The sequence below is a fragment of the Ranitomeya imitator genome, chromosome 7 (genome assembly GCF_032444005.1).
Source record: "Ranitomeya imitator isolate aRanImi1 chromosome 7, aRanImi1.pri, whole genome shotgun sequence".
Lineage (NCBI taxonomy): Eukaryota > Metazoa > Chordata > Amphibia > Anura > Dendrobatidae > Ranitomeya > Ranitomeya imitator.
In genome coordinates this window covers 192,536,680-192,559,994 of record NC_091288.1, presented here as the reverse complement: position 1 = coordinate 192,559,994, position 23,315 = coordinate 192,536,680, and the positions used below count along the sequence as shown (strand labels likewise).

Genomic DNA, 23,315 nt, shown 5'->3' with positions numbered 1-23,315 from the left:
AGCCAGTGCCAGGCAGCAGCTGCCAAGGCAAACAGGATCATGGGGTGCATTAAAAGAGGTCTGGATACACATGATGAGAGCATTATACTGCCTCTGTACAAATCCCTAGTTAGACCGCACATGGAGTACTGTGTCCAGTTTTGGGCACCGGTGCTCAGGAAGGATATTATGGAACTAGAGAGAGTACAAAGGAGGGCAACAAAATTAATAAAGGGGATGGGAGAACTACAATACCCAGATAGATTAGCGAAATTAGGATTATTTAGTCTAGAAAAAAGACGACTGAGGGGCGATCTAATAACCATGTATAAGTATATAAGGGGACAATACAAATATCTCGCTGAGGATCTGTTTATACCAAGGAAGGTGACGGGCACAAGGGGGCATTCTTTGCGTCTGGAGGAGAGAAGGTTTTTCCACCAACATAGAAGAGGATTCTTTACTGTTAGGGCAGTGAGAATCTGGTATTGCTTGCCTGAGGAGGTGGTGATGGCGAACTCAGTCGAGGGGTTCAAGAGAGGCCTGGATGTCTTCCTGGAGCAGAACAATATTGTATCATACAATTATTAGGTTCTGTAGAAGGACGTAGATCTGGGGATTTATTATGATGGAATATAGGCTGAACTGGATGGACAAATGTCTTTTTTCGGCCTTACTAACTATGTTACTATGTTACTATGTTACCTAAAGAGTGCACCCTTTAGTGTTTTCGCTGGATTTTAATGTGAGACATTCACATTTATGTATTGTTTTGGACTACTAACTGGCAGACACTCATTACAATCATCCTCCGCTGACCAGGCCACTGCTGGCCGTGTTCACCTGGAACCAATTTAAAATTGCCTACAGCCATCTGTTATTATGTTAGGCCTTCGAAGCCTGTCTGCGGTCCGTTCTTTCTACTACTACTACACTGACCAGGCCACTGCTGCCAGTGTTCCCCTGGAACCAATTTAAAATTGCCTACAGCCATCTGTTATTATGTTAGGCCTTCGATGCCTGTCTGCGGTCACTCCTTCCACTAGGCCTCCACTGACCACACCACTGCTGCCCGTGTACCCCTGGAACCAATTTAAAATTGCCTACAGCCATCTGTTATTATGTTAGGCCTTCGATGCCTGTCTGCGGTCACTCCTTCCACTAGGCCTCCACTGACCACACCACTGCTGCCCGTGTACCCCTGGAACCAACTTAAAATTGCCTACAGCCAGCCCAATTTTTTTATGTTAGGCCTTCGAAGCCTGTCTGCGGTCCGTTCTTTCTACTACTACTACACTGACCAGGCCACTGCTGCCCGTGATCCCCTGGAACCAATTTAAAATTGCCTACAGCCATCTGTTATTATGTTAGGCCTTCGATGCCTGTCTGCGGTCACTCCTTCCACTAGGCCTCCACTGACCACACCACTGCTGCCCGTGTTCCCCTGGAACCAATTTAAAATTGCCTACAGCCATCTGTTATTATGTTAGGCCTTCGATGCCTGTCTGCGGTCACTCCTTCCACTAGGCCTCCACTGACCACACCACTGCTGCCCGTGTACCCCTGGAACCAATTTAAAATTGCCTACAGCCAGCCCAATTTTTTTATGTTAGGCCTTCGAAGCCTGTCTGCGGTCCGTTCTTTCTACTACTACTACACTGACCAGGCCACTGCTGCCCGTGTTCCCCTGGAACCAATTTAAAATTGCCTACAGCCATCTATTATTATGTTAGGCCTTCGATGCCTGTCTGCGGTCACTCCTTCCACTAGGCCTCCACTGACCACACCACTGCTGCCCGTGTTCCCCTGGAACCAATTTAAAATTGCCTACAGCCATCTGTTATTATGTTAGGCCTTCGATGCCTGTCTGCGGTCACTCCTTCCACTAGGCCTCCACTGACCACACCACTGCTGCCCGTGTACCCCTGGAACCAATTTAAAATTGCCTACAGCCAGCCCAATTTTTTTATGTTAGGCCTTCGAAGCCTGTCTGCGGTCCGTTCTTTCTACTACTACTACACTGACCAGGCCACTGCTGCCCGTGTTCCCCTGGAACCAATTTAAAATTGCCTACAGCCATCTGTTATTATGTTAGGCCTTCGATGCCTGTTTGTGGTCACTCCTTCCACTAGGCCTCCACTGACCACACCACTGCTGCCCGTGTACCCCTGGAACCAATTTAAAATTGCCTACAGCCATCTGTTATTATGTTAGGCCTTCGATGCCTGTCTGCGGTCACTCCTTCCACTAGGCCTCCACTGACCACACCACTGCTGCCCGTGTACCCCTGGAACCAATTTAAAATTGCCTACAGCCAGCCCAATTTTTTTATGTTAGGCCTTCGAAGCCTGTCTGCGGTCCATCCTTTCTACTACTACTACACTGACCAGGCCACTGCTGCCCATGTTCCCCTGGAACCAATTTAAAATTGCCTACAGCCATCTGTTATTATGTTAGGCCTTCGATGCCTGTCTGCGGTCACTCCTTCCACTAGGCCTCCACTGACCACACCACTGCTGCCCGTGTTCCCCTGGAACCAATTTAAAATTACCTTCAGCCATCTGTTATTATGTTAGGCCTTCGATGCCTGTCTGCGGTCACTCCTTCCACTAGGCCTCCACTGACCACACCACTGCTGCCCGTGTACCCCTGGAACCAATTTAAAATTGCCTACAGCCAGCCCAATTTTTTTATGTTAGGCCTTCGAAGCCTGTCTGCGGTCCGTTCTTTCTACTACTACTACACTGATCAGGCCACTGCTGCCCGTGTTCCCCTGGAACCAATTTAAAATTGCCTACAGCCATCTGTTATTATGTTAGGCCTTCGATGCCTGTCTGCGGTCACTCCTTCCACTAGGCCTCCACTGACCACACCACTGCTGCCCGTGTACCCCTGGAACCAATTTAAAATTGCCTACAGCCATCTGTTATTATGTTAGGCCTTCGATGCCTGTCTGCGGTCACTCCTTCCACTAGGCCTCCACTGACCACACCACTGCTGCCCGTGTACCCCTGGAACCAATTTAAAATTGCCTACAGCCAGCCCAATTTTTTTATGTTAGGCCTTCGAAGCCTGTCTGCGGTCCATCCTTTCTACTACTACTACACTGACCAGGCCACTGCTGCCCATGTTCCCCTGGAACCAATTTAAAATTGCCTACAGCCATCTGTTATTATGTTAGGCCTTCGATGCCTGTCTGCGGTCACTCCTTCCACTAGGCCTCCACTGACCACACCACTGCTGCCCGTGTTCCCCTGGAACCAATTTAAAATTACCTTCAGCCATCTGTTATTATGTTAGGCCTTCGATGCCTGTCTGCGGTCACTCCTTCCACTAGGCCTCCACTGACCACACCACTGCTGCCCGTGTACCCCTGGAACCAATTTAAAATTGCCTACAGCCAGCCCAATTTTTTTATGTTAGGCCTTCGAAGCCTGTCTGCGGTCCGTTCTTTCTACTACTACTACACTGATCAGGCCACTGCTGCCCGTGTTCCCCTGGAACCAATTTAAAATTGCCTACAGCCATCTGTTATTATGTTAGGCCTTCGATGCCTGTTTGCGGTCACTCCTTCCACTAGGCCTCCACTGACCACACCACTGCTGCCCATGTACCCCTGGAACCAATTTAAAATTGCCTACAGCCATCTGTTATTATGTTAGGCCTTCGATGCCTGTCTGCGGTCACTCCTTCCACTAGGCCTCCACTGACCACACCACTGCTGCCCGTGTACCCCTGGAACCAATTTAAATTTGCCTACAGCCAGCCCAATTTTTTTATGTTAGGCTTTCGAAGCCTGTCTGCGGTCCGTTCTTTCTACTACTACTACACTGACCAGGCCACTGCTGCCCGTGTTCCCCTGGAACCAATTTAAAATTGCCTACAGCCATCTGTTATTATGTTAGGCCTTCGAAGCCTGTCTGCGGTCCGTTCTTTCTACTACTACTACACTGACCAGGCCACTGCTTCCCATGTTCCCCTGGAACCAATTTAAAATTGCCTACAGCCATCTGTTATTATGTTAGGCCTTCGATGCCTGTCTGTGGTCACTCCTTCCACTAGGCCTCCACTGACCACACCACTGCTGCCCGTGTTCCCCTGGGACCAATTTAAAATTGCCTACAGCCAGCTGTTATTATGTTAGGCCTTCGATGCCTGTCTGCGGTCACTCCTTCCACTAGGCCTCCACTGACCACACCACTGCTGCCCGTGTACCCCTGGAACCAATTTAAAATTGCCTACAGCCAGCCCAATTTTTTTATGTTAGGCCTTCGAAGCCTGTCTGCGGTCCGTTCTTTCTACTACTACTACACTGACCAGGCCACTGCTGCCCGTGTTCCCCTGGAACCAATTTAAAATTGCCTACAGCCATCTGTTATTATGTTAGGCCTTCGATGCCTGTTTGCGGTCACTCCTTCCACTAGGCCTCCACTGACCACACCACTGCTGCCCGTGTACCCCTGGAACCAATTTAAAATTGCCTACAGCCATCTGTTATTATGTTAGGCCTTCGATGCCTGTCTGCGGTCACTCCTTCCACTAGGCCTCCACTGACCACACCACTGCTGCCCGTGTACCCCTGGAACCAATTTAAAATTGCCTACAGCCAGCCCAATTTTATTATGTTAGGCCTTCGAAGCCTGTCTGCGGTCCGTTCTTTCTACTACTACTACACTGACCAGGCCACTACTGCCCGTGTTCCCCTGGAACCAATTTAAAATTGCCTACAGCCATCTGTTATTATGTTAGGCCTTCGATGCCTGTTTGCGGTCACTCCTTCCACTAGGCCCCCACTGACCACACCACTGCTGCCCGTGTTCCCCTGGAACCAATTTAAAATTGCCTACAGCCATCTGTTATTATGTTAGGCCTTCGATGCCTGTCTGCGGTCACTCCTTCCACTAGGCCTCCACTGACCACACCACTGCTGCCCGTGTACCCCTGGAACCAATTTAAAATTGCCTACAGCCAGCCCAATTTTTTTATGTTAGGCCTTCGAAGCCTGTCTGCGGTCCGTTCTTTCTACTACTACTACACTGACCAGGCAACTGCTGCCCGTGTTCCCCTGGAACCAATTTAAAATTGCCTACAGCCATCTGTTATTATGTTAGGCCTTCGATGCCTGTTTGCGGTCACTCCTTCCACTAGGCCTCCACTGACCACACCACTGCTGCCCGTGTAGCCCTGGAACCAATTTAAAATTGCCTACAGCCATCTGTTATTATGTTAGGCCTTCGATGCCTGTCTGCGGTCACTCCTTCCACTAGGCCTCCACTGACCACACCACTGCTGCCCGTGTACCCCTGGAACCAATTTAAAATTGCCTACAGCCAGCCCAATTTTTTTATGTTAGGCCTTCGAAGCCTGTCTGCGGTCCGTTCTTTCTACTACTACTACACTGACCAGGCCACTGCTGCCCGTGTTCCCCTGGAACCAATTTAAAATTGCCTACAGCCATCTGTTATTATGTTATGCCTTCGATGCCTGTCTGCGGTCACTCCTTCCACTAGGCCTCCACTGACCACACCACTGCTGCCCGTGTTCCCCTGGAACCAATTTAAAATTGCCTTCAGCCAGCCCAATTTTTTTATGTTAGGCTTTCGAAGCCTGTCTGCGGTCCGTTCTTTCTACTACTACTACACTGACCAGGCCACTGCTGCCCGTGTTCCCCTGGAACCAATTTAAAATTGCCTACAGCCATCTGTTATTATGTTAGGCCTTCGAAGCCTGTCTGCGGTCCGTTCTTTCTACTACTACTACACTGACCAGGCCACTGCTTCCCATGTTCCCCTGGAACCAATTTAAAATTGCCTACAGCCATCTGTTATTATGTTAGTCCTTCGATGCCTGTCTGCGGTCACTCCTTCCACTAGGCCTCCACTGACCACACCACTGCTGCCCGTATTCCCCTGGGACCAATTTAAAATTGCCTACAGCCAGCTGTTATTATGTTAGGCCTTCGATGCCTGTCTGCGGTCACTCCTTCCACTAGGCCTCCACTGACCACACCACTGCTGCCCGTGTACCCCTGGAACCAATTTAAAATTGCCTACAGCCAGCCCAATTTTTTTATGTTAGGCCTTCGAAGCCTGTCTGCGGTCCGTTCTTTCTACTACTACTACACTGACCAGGCCACTGCTGCCCGTGTTCCCCTGGAACCAATTTAAAATTGCCTACAGCCATCTGTTATTATGTTAGGCCTTCGATGCCTGTTTGCGGTCACTCCTTCCACTAGGCCTCCACTGACCACACCACTGCTGCCCGTGTACCCCTGGAACCAATTTAAAATTGCCTACAGCCATCTGTTATTATGTTAGGCCTTCGATGCCTGTCTGCGGTCACTCCTTCCACTAGGCCTCCACTGACCACACCACTGCTGCCCGTGTACCCCTGGAACCAATTTAAAATTGCCTACAGCCAGCCCAATTTTATTATGTTAGGCCTTCGAAGCCTGTCTGCGGTCCGTTCTTTCTACTACTACAACACTGACCAGGCCACTACTGCCCGTGTTCCCCTGGAACCAATTTAAAATTGCCTACAGCCATCTGTTATTATGTTAGGCCTTCGATGCCTGTTTGCGGTCACTCCTTCCACTAGGCCCCCACTGACCACACCACTGCTGCCCGTGTTCCCCTGGAACCAATTTAAAATTGCCTACAGCCATCTGTTATTATGTTAGGCCTTCGATGCCTGTCTGCGGTCACTCCTTCCACTAGGCCTCCACTGACCACACCACTGCTGCCCGTGTACCCCTGGAACCAATTTAAAATTGCCTACAGCCAGCCCAATTTTTTTATGTTAGGCCTTCGAAGCCTGTCTGCGGTCCGTTCTTTCTACTACTACTACACTGACCAGGCAACTGCTGCCCGTGTTCCCCTGGAACCAATTTAAAATTGCCTACAGCCATCTGTTATTATGTTAGGCCTTCGATGCCTGTTTGCGGTCACTCCTTCCACTAGGCCTCCACTGACCACACCACTGCTGCCCGTGTAGCCCTGGAACCAATTTAAAATTGCCTACAGCCATCTGTTATTATGTTAGGCCTTCGATGCCTGTCTGCGGTCACTCCTTCCACTAGGCCTCCACTGACCACACCACTGCTGCCCGTGTACCCCTGGAACCAATTTAAAATTGCCTACAGCCAGCCCAATTTTTTTATGTTAGGCCTTCGAAGCCTGTCTGCGGTCCGTTCTTTCTACTACTACTACACTGACCAGGCCACTGCTGCCCGTGTTCCCCTGGAACCAATTTAAAATTGCCTACAGCCATCTGTTATTATGTTAGGCCTTCGATGCCTGTCTGCGGTCAGTCCTTCCACTAGGCCTCCACTGACCACAACACTGCTGCCCGTGTACCCCTGGAACCAATTTAAAATTGCCTACAGCCAGCCCAATTTTTTTATGTTAGGCCTTCGATGCCTGTCTGCGGTCACTCCTTCCACTAGGCCTCCACTGACCACACCACTGCTGCCCGTGTTCCCCTGGAACCAATTTAAAATTGCCTACAGCCATCTGTTATTATGTTAGGCCTTCGATGCCTGTCTGCGGTCACTCCTTCCACTAGGCCTCCACTGACCACACCACTGCTGCCCGTGTACCCCTGGAACCAATTTAAAATTGCCTAAAGCCAGCCCAATTTTTTTATGTTAGGCCTTCGAAGCCTGTCTGCGGTCCGATCTTTCTACTACTACTACACTGACCAGGCCACTGCTGCCCGTGTTCCCCTGGAACCAATTTAAAATTGCCTACAGCCATCTGTTATTATGTTAGGCCTTCGAAGCCTGTCTGCGGTCCGTTCTTTCTACTACTACTACACTGACCAGGCCACTGCTGCCCGTGTTCCCCTGGAACCAATTTAAAATTGCCTACAGCCATCTGTTATTATGTTAGGCCTTCGATGCCTGTCTGCGGTCACTCCTTCCACTAGGCCTCCACTGACCACACCACTGCTGCCCGTGTTCCCCTGGAACCAATTTAAAATTGCCTACAGCCATCTGTTATTATGTTAGGCCTTCGATGCCTGTCTGCGGTCACTCCTTCCACTAGGCCTCCACTGACCACACCACTGCTGCCCGTGTACCCCTGGAACCAATTTAAAATTGCCTACAGCCAGCCCAATTTTTTTATGTTAGGCCTTCGAAGCCTGTCTGCGGTCCGTTCTTTCTACTACTACTACACTGACCAGGCCACTGCTGCCCGTGTTCCCCTGGAACCAATTTAAAATTGCCTACAGCCATCTGTTATTATGTTAGGCCTTCGATGCCTGTCTGCGGTCACTCCTTCCACTAGGCCTCCACTGACCACACCACTGCTGCCCGTGTTCCCCTGGAACCAATTTAAAATTGCCTACAGCCATCTGTTATTATGTTATCCCTTCGATGCCTGTCTGCGGTCACTCCTTCCACTAGGCCTCCACTGACCACACCACTGCTGCCCGTGTACCCCTGGAACCAATTTAAAATTGCCTACAGCCAGCGCAATTTTTTTATGTTAGGCCTTCGAAGTCTGTCTGCGGTCCGTTCTTTCTACTACTACTACACTGACCAGGCCACTGCTGCCCGTGTTCCCCTGGAACCAATTTAAAATTGCCTACAGCCATCTGTTATTATGTTAGGCCTTCGATGCCTGTCTGCGGTCACTCCTTCCACTAGGCCTCCACTGACCACACCACTGCTGCCCGTGTTCCCCTGGAACCAATTTAAAATTGCCTACAGCCATCTGTTATTATGTTATCCCTTCGATGCCTGTCTGCGGTCACTCCTTCCACTAGGCCTCCACTGACCACACCACTGCTGCCCGTGTACCCCTGGAACCAATTTAAAATTGCCTACAGCCAGCCCAATTTTTTTATGTTAGGCCTTCGAAGCCTGTCTGCGGTCCGTTCTTTCTACTACTACTACACTGACCAGGCCACTGCTGCCCGTGTTCCCCTGGAACCAATTTAAAATTGCCTACAGCCATCTGTTATTATGTTAGGCCTTCGATGCCTGTCTGCGGTCACTCCTTCCACTAGGCCTCCACTGACCACACCACTGCTGCCCGTGTTCCCCTGGAACCAATTTAAAATTGCCTACAGCCATCTGTTATTATGTTAGGCCTTCGATGCCTGTCTGCAGTCACTCCTTCCACTAGGCCTCCACTGACCACACCACTGCTGCCCGTGTACCCCTGGAACCAATTTAAAATTGCCTACAGCCAGCCCAATTTTATTATGTTAGGCCTTCGAAGCCTGTCTGCGGTCCGTTCTTTCTACTACTACTACACTGACCAGGCCACTGCTGCCCGTGTTCCCCTGGAACCAATTTAAAATTGGCCTCCACTGACCACACCACTGCTGCCCGTGTACCCATGGAACCAATTTAAAATTGCCTACAGCCAGCCCAATATTTTTATGTTAGGTCTTCGAAGCCTGTCTGCGGTCCGTTCTTTCTACTACTACTACACTGACCCGGTCACTGCTGCCCGTGTTCCCCTGGAACCAATTTAAAATTGCCTACAGCCATCTGTTATTATGTTAGGCCTTCGATGCCTGTTTGCGGTCACTCCTTCCACTAGGCCTCCACTGACCACACCACTGCTGCCCGTGTACTCCTGGAACCAATTTAAAATTGCCTACAGCCATCTGTTATTATGTTAGGCCTTCAAAGCCTGTCTGCGGTCCTTCCTTCTAATAGTTCTCCACTGACCAGACCAATGCTGGCCGTGTACCCCTGGAACCCAGCTGAAAGTGCATGTAGCCTCCTTTTTTTCTTTGTTTTATATTTAGAAAGCCCAGATGAACTACGCTGTACCACGGTTCAAGCTACCCAGTCGACATTTCTTTTGCGAGAAAAGCCATCCCAGCCCTCCAGCGGCATGAAAAAGTCTGCATTGTCATAGCACTCAGGCAATCAAACAGTAGAAAGGTGCACCTGACAAGAGACGCATGGACCAGTAGGCATGTCCACAAAAAGTTACGTGTCCATTACGGCGCACTGGGTTAATGTGTTGGATGCATGGTCCACAGGGGACAGCCTACAAAGTCTGTCTGCAGTCCCTAATTCCAATTTTCCTCCGCTGACCACACCACTGCTGCCCGTGTACCCCTGGAACCAATTTTACAGTGTCTACAGCCTAATTTTGTTATGTTAGGCCTACTACGCCTGTCTGCGGTCCCTCCTTCCAATACTCGTCCACTGACCACACCACTGCTGCCCGTGGACCCCTGGAACCTATTTTTAATTGCATAGAGCATCCTTTTTTTAATAGTAGGCGTACAAAGTCTGTCTGCGGTCCACTATTGAAATTGTCCTCCACTACCCAGAGCAATGCTGCCTGTGTACCCCTGTAACTTTTTTAAGCTGCAGTGAGCCACATTTTTGTGTCTGTCTGCGCCACTCAATTCAGCTGTGTTCCTTTGAAAAAAGCTGAGCGTCAATAGTCTTGTTTTCAGCCTCTAGGAATTATAAAACTGCATTGGGGGTACAACTTTGGTAGGGCCTACTAACGGAGTCTGCTTCCCCAAGGTGTGCCCCAGGTTTCCTCACCATTGCTTTGATCTTAATGCTCTCGTTTAGTAGTTGTTGGAAACTACACTGCATTAGGCCTACAAATTGGGTATGGGGTGTAGAGAGATGGTGTGTTCCACTCCAAGGTGTTCCCCAGGTTTCCTCGCCAATGCTTCGATCTTCATGCTCTCGTTTAGTAGTTGTTGGAAACTACACTGCATTAGGCCTACAAAATGGGTATGGGGTGTAGAGAGATGGTGTGTTCCACTCCAAGGTGTTCCCCAGGTTTCCTCTCCATTGCTTCGATCTTCATGCTCTCGTTTAGTAGTTGTTGAAAACTACACTGCATTAGGCCTACAAATTGGGTATGGGGTGTAGAGAGATGGTGTGTTCCACTCCAAGGTGTTCCCCAGGTTTCGTCCACATTGCTTCGGTCTTCCGACTCTCGTTTAGTAGTTGTAGAAAACTACACTGCATTAGGCCTACAAATTGGGTATGGGGTGTAGAGAGATGGTTTGTTACACTCCAAGGTGTTCCCCAGGTTTCGTCCACATTGCTTCGGTCTTCCGACTTTCGTTTAGTAGTTGTAGAAAACTACACTGCATTAGGCCTACAAATTGGGTATGGGGTGTAGAGAGATGGTGTGTTCCACTCCAAGGTGTTCCCCAGGTTTCCTCTCCATTGCTTCGATCTTCATGCTTTCGTTTAGTAGTTGTTGGAAACTACGCTGCATTAGGCCTACAAATTGGGTATGGGGTGTAGAGAGATGGTGTGTTCCACTCCAAGGTGTTCCCCAGGTTTCCTCTCCATTGCTTCGATCTTCATGCTCTCGTTTAGTAGTTGTTGGAAACTACACTGCATTAGGCCTACAAATTGGGTATGGGGTGTAGAGAGATGGTGTGTTCCACTCCAAGGTGTTCCCCAGGTTTCCTCTCCATTGCTTCGATCTTCATGCTCTCGTTTAGTAGTTGTTGGAAACTACACTGGATTAGGCCTACAAATTGGGTATGGGGTGTAGAGAGATGGTGTGTTACACTCCAAGGTGTTCCCCAAGTTTCGTCCACATTGCTTCGGTCTTCCGACTCTCGTTTAGTAGTTGTAGAAAACTACACTGCATTAGGCCTACAAATTGGGTATGGGGTGTAGAGAGATGGTGTGTTCCACTCCAAGGTGTTCCCCAGGTTTCCTCGCCATTGCTTCGATCTTCATGCTCTCGTTTAGTAGTTGTTGGAAACTACGCTGCATTAGGCCTACAAATTGGGTATGGGGTGTAGAGAGATGGTGTGTTCCACTCCAAGGTGTTCCCAGGTTTCCTCTCCATTGCTTCGATCTTCATGCTCTCGTTTAGTAGTTTTTGGAAACTATACTGCATTAGGCCTATAAATTGGGTATGGGGTGTAGAGAGATGGTGTGTTCCACTCCAAGGTGTTCCCCAGGTTTCCTCTCCATTGCTTCGATCTTCATGCTCTCGTTTAGTAGTTGTTGGAAACTACACTGCATTAGGCCTACAAATTGGGTATGGGGTGTAGAGAGATGGTGTGTTCCACTCCAAGGTGTTCCCCAGGTTTCCTCTCCATTGCTTCGATCTTCATGCTCTCGTTTAGTAGTTGTTGGAAACTACACTGCATTAGGCCTACAAATTGGGTATGGGGTGTAGAGAGATGGTGTGTTCCACTCCAAGGTGTTCTCCAGGTTGCCTTTCCTGAGCTTCGATCTTCTGGCTCTCGTTTAGTAGTTGTTGGAAACTTCACTGCATTAGGCCTACAAATTGGGTATGGGGTGTAGAGAGATGGTGTGTTCCACTCCAAGGTGTTCCCCAGGTTTCCTCTCCATTGCTTTGAACTTAATGCTCTCGTTTAGTAGTTGTTGGAAACTACACTGCATTAGGCCTACAAATTGGGTATGGGGTGTAGAGAGATGGTGTGTTACACTCCAAGGTGTTCCCTAGGTTTCCTCTCCATTGCTTGGGTCTTCCGACTCTCGTTTAGTAGTTGTAGAAAACTACACTGCATAGGCCTACAAATTGGGTATGGGGTGTAGAGAGATGGTGTGTTCCACTCCAAGGTGTTCCCCAGGTTTCCTCGCCATTGCTTCGATCTTAATGCTCTCGTTTAGTAGTTGTTGGAAACTACACTGCATTAGGCCTACAAATTGGGTATGGGGTGTAGAGAGATGGTGTGTTACACTCCAAGGTGTTCCCTAGGTTTCCTCTCCATTGCTTGGGTCTTCGGACTCTCGTTTAGTAGTTGTAGAAAACTACACTGCATTAGGCCTACAAATTGGGTATGGGGTGTAGAGAGATGGTGTGTTCCACTCCAAGGTGTTCCTCAGGTTTCCTCGCCATTGCGTCGATCTTAATGCTCTCGTTTAGTAGTTGTTAGAAACTACACTGCATTAGGCCTACAAATTGGGTATGGGGTGTAGAGAGATGGTGTGTTCCACTCCAAGGTGTTCCCCAGGTTTCCTCGCCAATGCTTCGATCTTCATGCTCTCGTTTAGTAGTTGTTGGAAACTACACTGCATTAGGCCTACAAAATGGGTATGGGGTGTAGAGAGATGGTGTGTTCCACTCCAAGGTGTTCCCCAGGTTTCCTCTCCATTGCTTCGATCTTCATGCTCTCGTTTAGTACTTGTTGGAAACTACGCTGCATTAGGCCTACAAATTGGGTATGGGGTGTAGAGAGATGGTGTGTTCCACTCTAAGGTGTTCCCCAGGTTTCCTCTCCATTGCTTCGATCTTCATGCTCTCGTTTAGTAGTTGTTGGAAACTACACTGAATTAGGCCTACAAATTGGGTATGGGGTGTAGAGAGATGGTGTGTTACACTCCAAGGTGTTCTCCAGGTTGCCTTTCCTGAGCTTCGATCTTCTGGCTCTCGTTTAGTAGTTGTTGGAAACTACACTGCATTAGGCCTACAAATTGGGTATGGGGTGTAGAGAGATGGTGTGTTCCACTCCAAGGTGTTCCCCAGGTTTCCTCTCCATTGCTTCGATCTTCATGCTCTCGTTTAGTAGTTGTTGGAAACTACACTGCATTAGGCCTACAAATTGGGTATGGGGTGTAGAGAGATGGTGTGTTCCACTCCAAGGTGTTCCCCAGGTTTCCTCTCCATTGCTTCGATCTTCATGCTCTCGTTTAGTAGTTGTTGGAAACTACACTGCATTAGGCCTACAAATTGGGTATGGGGTGTAGAGAGATGGTGTGTTCCACTCCAAGGTGTTCTCCAGGTTGCCTTTCCAGAGCTTCGATCTTCTGGCTGTCGTTTAGTAGTTGTTGGAAACTACACTGCATTAGGCCTACAAATTGGGTATGGGGTGTAGAGAGATGGTGTGTTCCACTCCAAGGTGTTCCCCAGGTTTTCTCGCCATTGCTTTGAACTTAATGCTCTCGTTTAGTAGTTGTTGGAAACTACACTGCATTAGGCCTACAAATTGGGTATGGGGTGTAGAGAGATGGTGTGTTACACTCCAAGGTGTTCCCTAGGTTTCCTCTCCATTGCTTGGGTCTTCCGACTCTTGTTTAGTAGTTGTAGAAAACTACACTGCATTAGGCCTACAAATTGGGTATGGGGTGTAGAGAGATGGTGTGTTCCACTCCAAGGTGTTCCCCAGGTTTCCTCGCCATTGCTTCGATCTTAATGCTCTCGTTTAGTAGTTGTTGGAAACTACACTGCATTAGGCCTACAAATTGGGTATGGGGTGTAGAGAGATGGTGTGTTACACTCCAAGGTGTTCCCTAGGTTTCCTCTCCATTGCTTGGGTCTTCCGACTCTCGTTTAGTAGTTGTAGAAAACTACACTGCATTAGGCCTACAAATTGGGTATGGGGTGTAGAGAGATGGTGTGTTCCACTCCAAGGTGTTCCCCAGGTTTCCTCGCCATTGCTTCGATCTTAATGCTCTTGTTTAGTAGTTGTTGGAAACTACACTGCATTAGGCCTACAAATTGGGTATGGGGTGTAGAGAGATGGTGTGTTCCACTCCAAGGTGTTCCCCAGGTTTCCTCGCCAATGCTTCGATCTTCATGCTCTCGTTTAGTAGTTGTTGGAAACTACACTGCATTAGGCCTACAAATTGGGTATGGGGTGTAGAGAGATGGTGTGTTACACTCCAAGGTGTTCCCTAGGTTTCCTCTCCATTGCTTGGGTCTTCCGACTCTCGTTTAGTAGTTGTAGAAAACTACACTGCATTAGGCCTACAAATTGGGCATGGGGTGTAGAGAGATGGTGTGTTCCACTCCAAGGTGTTCCCCAGGTTTCCTCTCCATTGCTTCGATCTTCATGCTCTCGTTTAGTACTTGTTGGAAACTACACTGCATTAGGCCTACAAATTGGGTATGGGGTGTAGAGAGATGGTGTGTTCCACTCCAAGGTGTTCCCCAGGTTTCCTCTCCATTGCTTCGATCTTCATGCTCTCGTTTAGTAGTTGTTGGAAACTACACTGCATTAGGCCTACAAATTGGGTATGGGGTGTAGAGAGATGGTGTGTTCCACTCCAAGGTGTTTCCCAGGTTTCCTCTCCATTGCTTCGATCTTCATGCTCTCGTTTAGTAGTTGTTGGAAACTACAGTGCATTAGGCCTACAAATTGGGTATGGGGTGTAGAGAGATGGTGTGTTACACTACAAGGTGTTCTCCAGGTTGCCTTTCCTGAGCTTCTATCTTCAGGCTCTTGTTAAATAGTGGTTAAATGGAACAACTGCATTTGGCGTACTAGTTGGTTTGGGGCCTACTAACAGTGTCTGCCGCTCCTTGCTGTTCTCCTCCACTGAACAAAGTTGTGCCGCCTGTTTACTACGGTTGCTAATTTTGAACTGCATTTCGACTACTTACTGATTTGGGCCTACTCTCTGTGTCAGCCTCTCATTTCAGTTGTCCTCCACTGCAATGCCCCCTGGTTAGTCCTGTGTTACCAATTTTGAACTGCATTTAGCCCACTTTATTCTTTGGGCCTATATCTGTGTTTCCTCCTCATCCTGCCCATTGCCCAGCCAGTGATAGATGAGTCTGCTGGTACATTGACCCATAACGCAAAATTCCCTGTGCACGCTACACAGCAAGATTGTGACCCTGCTGAAAGTCACGTTCCTCTTCCCGCATACCATACCACCTTACACGGGGACAAAGAGGAAGGTGCAGATGAAAGTGCAGGTTCCTTCATCAGGTGGGGGGAGGAATACTAGTTGGTGACGTCACTGGCACAGGGCCTCTCATAGTATGCAAAAGTGTTGCTGCCGGTGGGAGGCGCCCCCGCCGTGCAAACACACCGCTGTACTTTGAGGGGCCCTGTGCCAGTGCCAATGCCAACTAGTGGGCCCCCCCTGCTTGCTCAGGATCACAGCACTTGCAAAGTTGAAATACTTACCTCTCCCTGCTCCACTGCCGTGACGTGTTCCAGATTTCCTGGGCCCACTAATTACTTGAACCAGCCCTACCCCCCACAACTTTAGCCAAATGACCCCCAATTTCAAATGCCTTCAAATTATTATAAGCTAAATTACGATTGACAAGCTTCAGTAACAAGAATGGATGTTTTTGCCATTAAAATGGGCAGTGTAGATGTTTTCCTGGCCTCCACTCACTGCCGACATTGCTCCCCCATTGACTTGCATTGGGTTTCGTGTTTCGGGCGATACCCGACTTTTCGCGATAATCGGCCGATTCCACTCGACTCGACTTCTAAGATAGTCGGGTTTCGCGAAACACGGCTCGACTCCAAAAAGGTCAAGGTCGCTCAACCCTACTTGTAGGCACTGTAAATAAAATGGGAATGGTTGGTGATATCAACATCCTTTTTTGTGGCACATTAGTATATGGGATGGGAAAAACTCTTCAAGATGGGTGGTGACCATGGCAGCCATTTTGAAGTCGGCCATTTTGGATCTAACTTTATTTTTTCAAATGTGAAGAGGGTCATGTGACACATGAAACTTATTAAGAATTTCACAAGAAAAGCAATGCTGTGCTTGGTTTTAGTGTAACTTTATTCTTTCATGAGTTATTACAAGTTTATCTTTGTTTACAGCCATTGACATGTCGCAGATGTTAACTCATGAGGAGCGGAAAGAAATTGTGTTGATGTCTGGTAACACAATGGGTAACACAATCCAACACAATGGGCAGCACTTTGAACACATTTTATAAGTGGTTATAAACTTGTAAATAACTCATGAAAGAATACAGTTATGTTAAAACCAAGCACCCCATTGTTTTTCTTGTGAAATTCTCAATAAGTTTGATATGTTACATGACCCACTTCCCATTGGAAAAAATAACGTTGGATCCAAAATGGCCGACTTAAAAATGGCCGCCATGGTCACCACCCATCTTGAAAGGTTTTCCCCCTCCCCCTGTGCCACAAACATGAAGTTGATGTCACCAACCATTCCCATTTTATTTAGGTGTATCCATTTAAATGGCCACCCTTATTTCCCTGCATGTGTGTGCAATAATAACAGCAGCAATTACAATCATTCACTATAGCTGGAAGCCCCCTAGAGTACTTTCCTCTGTTTTATGTTTTATGCCATTGGGTGTAATAATCGTTTCCAGGACTTCCCTCTTCTGAATAATTGCATTGTTGTCAGTCAAGGGGATGGGGAATGCCCGAAAGACCCTGATTAGCGATCTATAAGTGCCGATAAACCTAGAAAAAGGTCAGTCTTAATTGACTAATAACTATCTCTCCTGACATTCCAAAATATGTGCACTCTTGGTTTGTAAATGTTTAATGACAAAAGTAGAGAAAGGCTTACAGCAATTAACTTGATAATGACTGAGCGTCCTTTCTGACTTCATTAGTTGGAGAAAAGTCAGGGGGCAGCTATACACATTAGATGTTTGTTCAACTTTAACGTAATGTGTATATGGTTCCCCACCAATCAAAAAAATCCTATCAGTATTTTGTAAAACTAAAAAAAAATTCCTTTAGCTTAAAGGTCAATTAAGATAATTAGAGGCAATTGCAAGATTTATTCCACAGCTTGTAAAGAGATTTGTAAATTAGATTTAAAAAATAGAAAAGTAAATATATTAAAATATAATCAAACAAAAAAACATCAGTCTCTGTGCTGTCTCTGTTTTTCACCCCAAACTAATAGTTTGTCTTCGCACAAGTCATGTATGGTGTGGGCGTTAATGTGAATCCAACACGAGGTTTGAGATTTAGGTCTTCTCTGGAAACTCCTGGAGGAGGATAGAAAGTAAATGCTTGAAGAAGTCCAGTAAAAAACAGGAAAAGTTCCATCTTGGCCAAGGCCTCCCCTGCACAAGCTCTTCTTCCTGTAGAAATGGGATTAGTGAGTTAACAATCTCATGCTGAAAGTAGATTTTGACTCTAAAGGTACCGTTACACTAAACGATTTACCAACGATCACGACCAGCGATACGACCTGGCCGTGATGGTTGGTAAGTCGTTGTGTGGTCGCTGGAGAGCTGTCACACAGACAGCTCTCCAGCGACCAACGATGCCGAAGTCCCCGGGTAACCAGGGTAAACATCGGGTTACTAAGCGCAGGGCCGCACTTAGTAACCCGATGTTTACCCTGGCTACCATTGTAAATGTAAAAAAAAAAACCACTACATACTCACATTCCGGTATCTGTCACGTCCCCTGCCATCATCTTCCCGCACTGACTGTCAGCGCCGGCCGGCCGTAAAGCAGAGCACAGCGGTGACGTCATAACGTCACCGCTGTGCTCTGCTTTACGGCCGGCCGGCGCTGACACAGTTAGTGCGGGAAGCTGACGGCGAGGGACGTGACAGACACCGGAATGTGAGTATGTAGTGTTTTTTTTTTTTTTACATTTACAATGGTAACCAGGGTAAATATCGGGTTACTAAGCGCGGCCCTGCGCTTAGTAACCCGATGTTTACCATGGTTACCCGGGGACTTCGGCATCGTTGGTCGCTGGAGAGCTGTCTGTGTGACAGCTCTCCAGCGACCATACAACGACTTAGAATATGTTGAATATGTTGGCGGTGAATAAATACAATTATTATTATTACTCTAGGCTATTTTACAAAAAAATTACAAAGTGCTCATGCATATGCTGAGCATCTTAATAAGACCATAGAACATTTTTAAACGTTCTGGAAGAAAAAATATGAGATTTAGAAAACATACATATTATTCCTTGTTAAAATATAGACATTTTGTTGAGCAGTGTTTTAGGGGTCGAGTTCCCGCCTTTGTACAGGGGGAATCCCATTCTTCTCCTGCCACAGTGGAGTCTGCTCAGCGGAGACGTCAGTCCCAGCGTCTTGCTCAGTCCCACTCTGTACAAAGAGTTACTGCTGCTTTTCCTGCTTCTGCCATTGAAGTCAGTGCTGAGCAGCGGCGAGCAGACGCTTCTGGGACTAAGTCCTGCTTTTCTCGTTCTGAGCATGCCCTGAGTAAGATCTCTCAGTGGAGATCGAGGGTCACATGGTCAGATACTGCAGCTAAGTCCATTGGTCCTTTCAGGAAGGTCTTGTAGGTGCTAGGACTAAGTCCTGCTTTGCACACACTGAGCATGCCCAGGGCAAGATCTCTCAGTGGAGATCTAGGGTCAATTGCTCAAGTATGGCAGTCTCTCATTGGTCCTTCTAGGAAGGTCTTTTACTTGCTGCAGCTATATAAGGCTCGCATGGTCGCACGGCCATGTGCTAGTATCAAATCTGTTATGTGCATGCGCCAGTGTGGTCACATTTATGTGTGTTCAGGGACTCAGCTGAAATAAGCCCCTAGAATGCCGGAACCTCCGACGAGGAGATTGTGTGCGTGGATTTAGGGCCCCGGCTGAAATAAGCCCCTAGAATACAGGCTCCTCCGGTGAGGAGATTGTATGTTTGTGTGACCACAGACTGCCTTCTGCTCTGCAGTTAGCTGTGAACTCCAGTGGGGTTAACAGGGCACAGCGTCTTGTTTCCATGCGACTCTGTGAAGTAACAGAGTTTGCTTAAACCACCATATAGTGCCGTCATTTGCTAGCAGCAGGTTCCTCCTGCATGGTGGACCCCGGGCTGCGAACGCACCAATAATAACATCTATATTTAATCGGTGCGTTCCGCTAGCCCTAACACAGTGTTTTGTCAGTTAAGTGACATGTAAAATGATTTGATTTTTCATCTTAATGCTCCTCATTACTTACCTACTGAGAATGGCATAAATGCATCAGGTCGGACAAATTTCCCATTTTCATCTAAGAAGTGATTAGGATTGAAATCATAGGGAGTTTTCCATTGAGTCTTGTCAAAGAGAACTGATGTCAGGAATGGAATAACCTCTATACCCTGTGAACAATAAATCAGCAAATATATTTTTTATTATATACATTTAAAAAATATGAGATTATTTGGATGACTGTGGACCCCATAGCAGTCCCTTTTACTAATAGGTAAACGCTTACAGTACTTGAGCATAAGGACTTTTTTTTAACATAAACTCTCTTTTGGGATCAGGTATCCCCGCAAATAGACATCAGATGGAGTTGAGCGCGACACGTTCAATGGGACAATATTTCCAAACCTTTGTATTTCATGTATTACTGCATCAGTATAGGGCATTTTCTTCCGATCTTCAACTGTCGGCAGCTGTCCAGGTTTAATATGTGTTTTAATTTCCTCCTGTACCTTCTCTATTAAGCAAAAGAGAACATATTGTGTTACATTTTGTACTAGCACAACAATACCAATGTATTTAATTAATATATTATAGGATTTTGTCATGATTTGTATGGTCTGTCAGTGCTATGGCATGGTTACAGCTGACGCTCATTATGTATTGACAGGTGACTGAAGCTGCGGTGGCTGCGCCACTATGATTGAAAGCCAGAGGCTGCCGAGAGGAATAAAGTTAATTTCCTCCCAGTAGCTGAGCTTTCAGTGCAGTGGCCGGGCAGGGTTGGAATGTTATTAACCTAACACCAAGAATGAACACCAGGCCATAACATATGAAAAAATACAAACTTTATTTTGAACATATCTTAAACCATATACCACACATAAAATTATGGAGCAACCAAAATACAGAGACAACCGACAGGTATGACTGGAACAGTGGCAAAGAACTATACTGTATATAAATAAAAGGAGTAACCTTCCGATCAATCATATAGTGCGTATATACACACCCGCAAGAAAAAAAAAAATCCTGCAGGTGTAGCCTGTAGTATCCCCAATGCAGCGGTCATAGATGACAATGCACAAAGATTATTTAACTAAAATATAAAACATATGTATGTATTAATGTTAAATATATTAAAAGACTAATAGAGAATAAATATATCTAAGTAACAAGTGCAATGTCACCGACAGCCGCAGCATCATGGACAACCACCGTGCAGTCACCAAAATGTTCACAGTACATAGGACCATAGTTACCAAATGTAAGCCACCAGTCAGGGACCCACGACACCCGACGCGCGTTTCGCTGAGGAAAGCTTTGTCCATGTTATTAACCTGCGGATTAACCTTACATCTGCAGGTTAATAGTGTTTGGGAACATGACAGGTTATCTTTAAATAGAGTGGAGATCAAGCATGGGCACTGCGGCTCCATTCATTCTCTATTGGACTGCTGGAGATTACATCAAGAATTCCCGGTATACTCCTTCATGTGACAAAGTTCTAAAGCTTGAAGAGACTAAAATTTGGATTTGTATTGGCTCTGAAAAAAATATTTTAGGTGCAATCTAAATGTCACACTCTGCCAAAAATCACATGTCCCTGTCTAGGGTGGGTGTCAGCATCATGCTAGAACATTAGAAAATATAAAAAATGCAATAAATGCAAAAAATATATGCTAGAATTACTTCAACTTAATTGATAATTTGTTTATGCAATTGTAGTAAAATTGCAATTAAAAATTTACTTCTATAGGGGCCATCAAAAAGATGGCCATTATACAGTAAATAGAATATGATGCAAAAGTAAATAGATAACAGAAAATCTGGGTAAAGTGGTAGCCTTCAGAAAAAGGTGATTTGGTGCTCTATAGACATTGTATCTGTTCACCTACAGTCTTATATAACTTTTAAAAATATATCAAGAATTACTTTGAATTTCTGGATACTTCATCATCAATAAAATTCCCCAACGGATTGTTGTAGATGTAGTTTCAGTTCCAGCACCGAAGAGATCCAGGACGGAAGCAAGTAGATTTTCTTCATTAAAATGTGTCTGAGGTTTCGTTGTTTCCTGAAAATACATAACACAAATATTCCCCATATTACCATAATCAGCTTGATGCCTGAAATACTAAGCTAGTCACAGTAATTTTCTCATGACTGTAGCTTCCTGAATGGGAAGTTTTAAGGAAATGTTAACGTTTCACCCCTCAGTGTGCCTGGGATGCAGTTACAGTTATTGGCAGCTCAGCAGTCCAATCTTGTGATTGACTACAAATTTCAAAAAACTGACCATCACATGCAAACATAGACTAAGTGTGAACAGGTGTTGAACCTAGAGTCACCAACTCATATACAGTCAAATAAATAAGGCAGTACACTATAGCACCAAAACTTGCAAACATGAAATATGAAAATTGAATTGCATTACTGCACTAGAAATATGAAAAATTTAGAAAGTTTAGCGCATAAATTGGCCAATTCATGTGTACCTGGTAGCCACGATAAGGCATTTCTCATATACCAGGGCCTAGCAATGCCTTTCCTCTCTGAGAATAAAGTCTTCATCTGAATGGGAACCTAATGTGAGTCCTTTCTTATCCTGGCTAACAGGTACACATGATTTGGCCAATTTATGTGCTAAACTATCTAAAAAATTTTTGTGACGGTCAGTTTTTTAAATTTGTATTCGTTAGCCTTCTGACTGAGCACGCCACCTTTTAGCCACAGGTGTTTTTAATCACAGCTGGACGACTGCCCCTCCACAGAGAGAGATTTTAGTTTAAGAGAGGACCCACATTAGGTTCCCATTCAGATGAAGGCTTTATTCTCACAGAGGAAAGGCATTGCTAGGCCCTGGTATACGAGAAATACCTTATCGTGGCTACCAGATACACATGAATTGGCCAATTTATGCACTAAACTTTCTCAATTTTTTTATATTTCTAGTGCAATAATGCAATTCAATTATCATATTTCATGTTTGCAAGTTTTGGCGCCACAGTGTGCAGCCTTATTTATTTGACAGTACTTTTATTGACAGCTCAGTCGCCCAATCTGGTACAGGGGCGCGATGCTGAGCTGTTAATGTGTTCATTGACAGCTCGACAGTCCAATCTGGAACTGGGAGGCTCTGGCTGTCTCCAGGTGTTCAAAGTCTCAGGTGATTACCAGGCTACCTAAGTGGGCTGTTACTCCCAGACCTGATGTACATTCAGCTAAGTGTGGTTTATCTCTCTGTGCCTTGAGCTCTGTTTGTAGATCTTTCATTTTAAGATCTTGTTCTAACCTGTGAAGAAACCAGATTATATCTTAATTACCTAGACAACCATGTTTAGCAAACCAAGAAGAATTGACTTTTTATCTGTATGTTGGATTTTGGCTGTAACCCTGTAAGTGTTGGTTTTTGGTGGGTCAAGAAAACTTTTGTTTGTGTAAACCTGGAATATTGACTTGTAAGCTTGTATGTGATATAACATAGTGTGCTTTTATCTTTGATGAATAGTAACATAACATAGTAACATAGTAACATAGTTAGTAAGGCCGAAAAAAGACATTTGTCCATCCAGTTCAGCCTATATTCCATCATAATAAATCCCCAGATCTACATCCTTCTACAGAACCTAATAATTGTATGATACAATATTGTTCTGCTCCAGGAAGACATCCAGGCCTCTCTTGAACCCCTCGACTGAGTTCGCCATCACCACCTCCTCAGGCAAGCAATTCCAGATTCTCACTGCCCTAAC

General features: G+C 46.2%; 1 pseudogene; it reads right to left on the bottom strand.

Moving 5' to 3' along the window:
- Nucleotides 1-17,174: 17,174 nt before the first annotated feature.
- The window catches only part of LOC138645180 (cytochrome P450 2K6-like), a 52,027-nt pseudogene continuing 45,886 nt past the window's right edge, over nucleotides 17,175-23,315 (bottom strand).